The sequence below is a fragment of the Aptenodytes forsteri genome, unplaced genomic scaffold, assembly GCF_000699145.1.
Source record: "Aptenodytes forsteri isolate BGI_AS27 unplaced genomic scaffold, ASM69914v1 Scaffold369, whole genome shotgun sequence".
Taxonomy (NCBI): Eukaryota; Metazoa; Chordata; class Aves; order Sphenisciformes; family Spheniscidae; genus Aptenodytes; species Aptenodytes forsteri.
In genome coordinates this window covers 203,333-211,296 of record NW_008794965.1, presented here as the reverse complement: position 1 = coordinate 211,296, position 7,964 = coordinate 203,333, and positions in this window count along the sequence as shown.

The following is a 7,964-nucleotide window of genomic DNA, read 5'->3' as shown; positions in this document are numbered from 1 at the left end:
CAGCGGGGCTTGGAGCAGCGGGGTACCCGCACGGCTCCTGATGCGCCCCCCAGCCCGCAGGCCCGCTCCGCTTCACGCCTGAGCGCAGGCGAAGAGAAAGGCTGGAGGGACCTTAACTCTGTCCCTTGGGCGTGTTCGGCTCTAGGCGATGTGTGCTGCTGGAGACTGGCATCTGTCAATCATTTGGCTGGCACCAGCCTGATGCATCCAGCATCACCAAGGGCCCAGCGAACCCAGCACCTGGGTTTTGCAGGAAGGGGAGGAGGGAAGCGGCGCTGTTTTGGAGCTGATATCAGCCCTCCCTGGTAGATTTGGGCTTTGGTTTCAGCCTCCAGGAGAGAGCGGGGAATCCCTTGCCTTTCCCTGCAGTCCCGTGGATCTCCCACAGCCAAGTGCATTTCCTCCTAGGTGGCTTTGGAAGGCAGGCTCAGGTCTCCTCCCATCCTGCGCGCTGCAGAGATCCCTGCTAACCTGCACCCCGATGCCCCCACCTGCATGTGACCCACAGCAGTGGGTGCTGGGCACTGAGCACCCTACCCTGTCCCAACAGCACCCCCCCAGGCACCACACCATTAACCACAGCGGTGTAAGACCCTTCATGTGAGCCACGGGGGGCCTTTGCTGTTGGGCGTGGGGGAGAGGACCCCCGCCCAGGGCACCGGTAATTTGGGAGGGGGGTAACACCCCTGGTGCTATCCAGTAGTGGTCAGCTGGTAGCCCTGCAGAGGTGAGGCCATGCCAAGGAACAGGAGATTTTGTCGTATAAGCAGACCCTGGGCTGAGCATCCCGCTGCCCCCAGGCCACTCGCACCCTTGGGCAACCCACCAAGACCACACCAGGGGTCCAACGAGGCTCCTGCCTCGTCTGGCAGAGGCCAGCCCCAAGTCAGCCCGGGCAGGGAAGCGCCAGGGCGAGGCGTGCAATGCTTCTCCGAAACTCTTGGAGGAAAACAAGAAGCGGCTGAGAAAGGGTGGCTGGGTGGAATCCCAAGTGCAGGAATGAAACCTGCTGCTGTGGGAAGGAGGCATCAAGGCTTGGGCTGACACTGAGACAGAGATGGTAAGATACCGAGACAAACGGCCTTTTTCAGTTAAAAGGAGCCTTTGGCTCGGTCTGAGGTGAATACAGAAACATTAGCAGGAGAAGAAAAATCCATAGGAGAGCCGTGCCGGGGGAGGCAGGCTGGAGAGACCAGGCGGAAAACCAAGAGGAGGAAGTCTGTGTAATGAACCAGCGCATCCTCTCAAGCGGCTCCCTCCTCTCGGTTCAATCTGCTGCAGGGTGTTGCTGCGAGCTGCCGTGCGCTTGTCAGGCTGCACCCCAGAGGTGGCTGCATTATGGTTTTTACATGGTATATTTGGCAGCACATGAAGCACTTCTCATCCAGCTGGTGCATCGAATTGTTCCACTCTGCTGGGATGCTGCAGGCGGGACGGTCTAGAAGCAACTCTATAAAAACAAACAAAAGTCAACCGAGCCTGCATGGTTTAATGCTGGATGCCAAAGTCGAGAACTAACCTTGCACACAGCCCTAATTTTTTTTCCCTGTGCACAGGGAGTATGAGCCAGTTTTAATAACAGCGTGCTGCACGTGTGTGTCTGAGGCCTCAGGAAAAAAACATCTGGTGTTGCACGGTTTCTGAAAAAGCCCTTGGTCCTGGCCTTCAAGCCTGTGCTGTGATGAACGGGCACGACAGGGCAGAGCTAAGAGTGCTCGTTCCTTCTTGCTAGCCTGGCTGTGAAAGGGAAGGAGGTGGGAGCCATTGCACTCGTGTGGGAGCGTGTGTGTATCTGTCTGCCTGTCCCTGCCGTCCAACCCCACTTTTGAAGCTCCGGGTCACTTTCTGCCAGATTTCATAGCGAGGCAGGATCCTCGGAGAGACTGAATTCCATTTTGTTGTTCTATTGTCTAATTGTTTTATGAAAAAAGGCATCTGGGTAGACAAGAGAGCGCCAAACTTGGGTCGCCACTGAGGAAATGGATTCATCATCAACTCTATTATAAGACATCAAAGAATCTACACGGGAGAGAGCCATTACGAGTGCCCCAAACCATGGGAAAAACTCTCATGAGCCTTATTAGCCATGAGCTAATCCAACCATGAGACACAGAGCGGCAGGAAACTGGGATTCGTTAAGTTGCACTTCTCAGGGGGCAGCTCGGGTTTGACTCTTTGATGCTCAGCCGTGCTGCTGCCGGTCCCCACGCACCGCGAGCTCTGGCCAGGCACAGGAGGGTGCCCGTGTGGAGCCTGGCACGGCATCCTGGCTTTGGAGAAGTGCTCATGTGGAGAAGAAGCAGGAGACTCCTTCCTACCAGGGCTTCCTCCTGACACGGGCATGTCCCAGGGGTTAACAGAGAAGATGCCAAGCCCCATCTCCCAGAGCTGTGAAGCGCGTGCTGAGCACCGAGCTCTCCAGCAGAATGGAAGGGCTTTGCCACCCTGAACTGCTGCCGAAAGGCTCTGCAGACCTGCTCGCTGGTAACCTTTGGCTCAGGGAGCACCAGCCCATGGTGCTTCCCAGAGGAAAGCTCTGCTTTCCCTCCTGGCCTTGGCTGGAGAGTAAAGGGGATCAGATCAGAGCTGCTGATGATGATCAAATCTGGATGCTCGGCAAATCTGAGACCCTACCAAGGGACACCCACGGGGTGCCTGACCTGGGAGGCTGTGTCCATCAGTGTCCCCGTGTGAGCACCTCCTGCAACAGCTCAGCACGTGACTAGGGAGCTTGTTTCTCCACCTGGACTGCCAGGAGTTGATTATTTTGGTTACACCTCTCACCCCTGCACAGCTTACGCTCCAAACCAGTCCAGGAATGAACAGGTAGAAGTTTTTCCCTACTAAGGATCCAGCAGAGATTTGGCCAAAAAGCAGGGACATTGTGCAGGACCCAGGAGGTAGCCAGAAATAGGAGCTCAGCTGGAGGAGATGAGAGTAAGGGCAGAGGTACTACGGGCAGCTCTTCCCCTGCTCTGTCTCCCAGGCAGGGCTGGGGGAACCACCGCGACGCTAATTTCACGAGCGGATGACACCAAACAGCGACCTGTTCTGCTTCGCATGCTTTTTAATTAACACCTGCATGGCCTCATCAGCTGAATAATTGCCTCCCTTCATGGGTCAACAAGCCAGCAGCCTCTGACCTCCCGTTCCCACCTGGGTACGATGTTTGGTGCCTGCACAGGGCGCAGCGGTTGTGCGCTCTTGCCCCACCAAACCCTCCCGCGGGCCAGCGCAGCAATAGGAAAAGTGACAGGACAGTCCAGGGGCTCTTCAACTCTGCTTGCGCTTGGCCAGAACCAGCCTTGTCCATCCTAATCCTGAGCCTTAAATAGGTACCGCTGCCGGAAAGGCACCCGCCACGCTGGGTAGGGTGGGGTGCACCGGGCGCAGTGGTAAGAGGACGGCTGCCCTCTGTGGTGCCATGGGATAGGAGCAGATTGCAGGAAGGGAAATTTAAGTTGGATATTAATAATAAAAAAATAGCTGGTAGTAAAATGAATATAGCCCTGGAGGAGACTGTATTGAGCCATCTGGAGATTTTAAAGGAAAGGTTAGATTAAAAAAAACCTGTCAGGACCAATTTGGGGTAGGGAAATGGATTGGATGTCTTCCCAAGATCGCTCCCAGCCTGAGTTTTTCCAAGTACAAATTCATTTCCCAAAGTGGCAAGGCAAGAGAGCAGCTCAATTTAGAGGCAAAGTTTCTCCCTAACGATTCCCACTGGATCAAAGGCATTCCTTGAATTGGCACTTGCAGAGGCCTTTTCCCTTGGCAGCGGGGCTGTGTCTGTGCCCAGCTTTCCCAGGTGCGTGTCCAGCAGGATCCACCCAGGGCTCGCTCTGCCGTTTCAGAGTCCCTGTGAAGACACTGCAGCTATCCCACGGCTGCTTCCCCAGCCCCAGGGAGGAACGGGGACACTGTGTTGCCCAAACTGGCAGGCAAGATGCATGTCCCAAATGCCGTAGCAGTGCAGTGGGATACCAGTCCAAGGAGAGCAGTGACCCCAGTAGGGCCAGGAGTTCTCCAGGCGCTCCAGTTCCCGGCTAAAACTGAGCTCAAGGAAGCCCACCATGGCCATGGCTCAGCTGCAGGACTGGAAGCTCTTGCTGGCTCCCAGCACACGCTTCTGGCACATCCCAGCTCCGTGCTGGGCATGGACTACTTCTCCGTTGGCCTCAACGGGAAGGAGATGCAGGCATGCAGGCAGGAGGCAGCCCTGGTCCAGCCAGTGGTATCAGAAACCCAGGCAATGTCACGATGTCTGCCTCGTTTGGAGGTTGCCAAGGTTTTGTTCTGAATCAGACCCTGGCCCAGCTCCCAAGGGGTGTGATTGCAGTGTCCCCCCCCCAAGCTATGGGGCGGGGGGCACCTGGGTTTGCCCAGGCTCCGGAGGAAGCTGCGGCCGGGGGCTGAGAACAAAATCCCTTTCTTTGTGGGAAAGTGTAGTGACTTGAAGTGGTCAGACAGCCTTATCTCTGGTTTCGAAAGCCACACGCTGATCATTTGTCAAGATTAGCGCGTGCGGTAGAAGGGATGGAGCTGTTCCAAATCCATGCTCACATCTCTTCCCTGGGCTCAAGGCCATTCATAAAAATGCCAGAGCAGCAGCGGCGGTGGCGGCAGGCAGCACATACTGGGGCTGTGGTTTGGGGAGGACGAGGAGGGGTCAACCGCAGGTTACACAAGCTCTGAGCGGGGAGAAGAATACACAGGTTGCTTTATTTATATATCCGTTAGCGTCCTTCCTCCAGGAAAATGCGCAAGGAGGCTGGCTGGGGAGATTTAGCAAGGGCAAGGGGCAGGCTGGAGGTCCTTTGTGTGTGACAGGGGTGATGTGCTTAAAATAAACCTTTCCCAGCCGTGCCAGGACCCCAGGGACAAGAGAGCATTAACAGCCAACAGCTGTGGAGATGGAGCAGGAGCCGTCTCCAGGGGCAGTCCCAGCTGGATTCAGCAGTACACGGACACAGGGTGAGGAGTCTGTAGACTGAGCAAGGGAGGAGGTGACACCCTCCCAGTAAACCCCAGCATGTTGATGGTGGGGCACTGGGGACCTGCCTGGACCCAGGCTTTGCGCTGGGGTGGGCTGGCCCTGTAAGCCCCAGGGACGAGCAGCCCTGATCTCAGCTGGTCCCCGTCAGCTCTGGCTGGGCTGAGCAGGAGCCTGGGGAATGCTATAAAAGGCTGGCTGCCTGCGGCTGGAGAGCCTGGGGAGCTGGCAGTGTTTAGGATGAGGGCTGTGTGTTTCTGCAACTGGGGCGTGAGAGAAAAGGCTGCTCTGCAGGCAGGTAAAGATCTGGGGTGAGCAGAGGGATCTCTGTTGCAACAAAAAAGTTTGTCAGCTCCTGCCTGCCTGCGAGGATATCTCTGAAGCCAAGGGAAGGTGGCAGGGGAGGAAAATGCCTTCAGGGTGAGGGCTTGAGGCTGGGTCAGGCATGGAGCCGTGCTGGCAGGAGCAGGGCTCAAGCCATGCACTGTGAGGGAAGGAACTGGTGCAGCTGGGAAGCTTTTGCAGGAGGGGTCCTTCCAGCGTGAACCCTTGCAAGGAGGTACATGTCCCTCTTGCAAGGCTTTGCTGGAGAGGGCTCTGGCAGCAGATCATGGGCTCATTCAGCCTGGCTGAGACTACAGAGGGTCCCTGGTCCATCCTGCTCAAGTCAGGGCCAGCTATGAGATCAGGTGTCTGAGCTGCCCATCCCACAGCTCCAGGAGAGGGGTTTGGTGCCAGATCGTCCCCCAACAGCAACACGTTATCCTACAAACCCTGTTGTCTGCAGTGCCTGAGGAGCCCTGGCTTTGGGGGAATTGCATGGCTTTGGGGCTACCTGCTGGCCTGACCTGCAGCCAGGCGTGCTTGGGGAAGGCTCTCCCAACGCAGCTCTGTGCTGCACCCCAGCTGGTGCGTGCCGCAAGGCTGCGGAGAGGTTGTCTTCAGCAGAAGTTGACCTCATGTGCTACCGAAATAATTCAATCATTTCCACACCGCTGCAGTAGTTCAGCACTTGCACTTCAGATGGTCCTTTCCATCTCTCCTGCACGAATGCTCTTCTGTAGGGACCGTCCCTGGTGCAAGAAACTTTCACTGGAAGTGGGAAGAACAGCAGCCTGGCATTTTGGTTTAAGGCAAAGCCCCTAGAACTGGTACATTTGATCGCTTCTCCAGGGCTCAGCCAGGTCCTTTGCGGAGCTGTGCCTCTGGCTTTCAAGAAGATCCATGTTCTTCCTTGGCTGCATGTCCAGCTGGGCCAACTTCTGCCTTTCCCGGGAACAGGACGATGGCAGCAACCCAATGATTTAGCCACAAAACCTCTGCTCGGTGACCTCATTGCTGCACATAGTGGAAGAAAAATACCACAAGAGCGGAAAGAAAATACTTTTCCTCTGGGACCTGGGGAATATTGAAAGACATTAGTACAAATGACCTCTTTGGAATGCTCTTCTGTAGGGACCGTCCCTGGTGCAAGAAACTTTCACTGGAAGTGGGAAGAACAGCAGCCTGGCATTTTGGTTTAAAGAAAAGCCCCTAGAACTGGTACATTTGATCGCTTCTCCAGGGCTCAGCCAGGTCCTTTGCGGAGCTGTGCCTCTGGCTTTCAAGAAGATCCATGTTCTTCCTTGGCTGCATGTCCAGCTGGGCCAACTTCTGCCTTTCCCGGGAACAGGACGATGGCAGCAACCCAATGATTTAGCCACAAAACCTCTGCTCGGTGACCTCATTGCTGCACATAGTGGAAGAAAAATACCACAAGAGCGGAAAGAAAATACTTTTCCTCTGGGACCTGGGGAATATTGAAAGACATTAGTACAAATGGACCTCTTTGCTGTGTGTTTTTTTTTAAAGTCACCCAGCAACAAGACACAGTTGAGCTAATTGTAACCTCTGACACTCCTGCAAAGCACGGAGATTGCTGGCATCGAAGTGCTGGGATGCTTGGGAGGGCTGGCTGCCCCTGGGCACCCGGTTGCTGCAGGCAAGGTGAAGGCTAATAGCCCAGGCAGGGAGTCATGTCTGCTGGGGTGACTTCAGCAAGAGAGATGGACCTGAGAGGCGGCTTTGGAGACAGGTTTCCCTGCACAGGGTGGGCCTGAGTAGGCAATGGCCAAGTGCAGAGGCGGCTGCAGGGCTCTGTGAAGAAGCAGCCTGAGGGTTGTCCTCTGTCTCCCCCATCTCCTGCGTTTTGGGGGCAGGAGCCATGTGGAGCTTTCCTGGCTGCTCCAACAGCCTGCTTGGATGAGGACTGTCTCAGTGGCAAATGCGTATTTCTGGGGTGGATGTTGGAGAGCAGCCCTATGAGCCTGCCTGGGACAAGTTAGCCTGCATGCTTGATTCTCTGTTTTGCGCCTGTTTTGGCCTAGCTGTGGCCATTTTGCCTGGAGATGGGATCCTGGGGCAGAAAGGAGATTTCCCACACCTTGGGGCTGCTTGCTCCAAGCCATGGGCAGCGCGGCTCCCATGTGTCCCCGAGCACCGGGTGACTTCTGGATGGATCAATGTGGCAACAGCTGGGCTGAAACCCTGCCATTATCCATGCTGCTTGAGGCAAGGGGATGAGGGGGAGTTATTTTTGGGTCCTAAGAGGGGCCCTTCATCCCCTCCCACTGCAGCCAGCTCTGTCCCGTCCTCCGAGGTGACCCTGCAGGCACGCGTGTAGGGTGTGCGATGGGGAACGGCCATAAATAATGGGCGGTTATTTATGCACAGGCAAAGGAGCAGGGAAGAAAGTGTAACTGATACCAGCTTGGGCTCTTTCCAGACCTGCTTGGAGCTGGGACTTCGTGGCTGATATTTGGCTTCGCCGTCTTCCCTTTGCAAGCAGCTGTTCCTGCGGGCCCTGCATCTGCGTTTGGCCTTCTGCAGTGTTTTGCTAATCCTCTTTCTCACTGTACAGCAACGTGTGCTCGCCAAGGTCCCACTGACCCATCACCAGAAAAAAAAAAAAAAAAAAAAGGAGGAGAACATG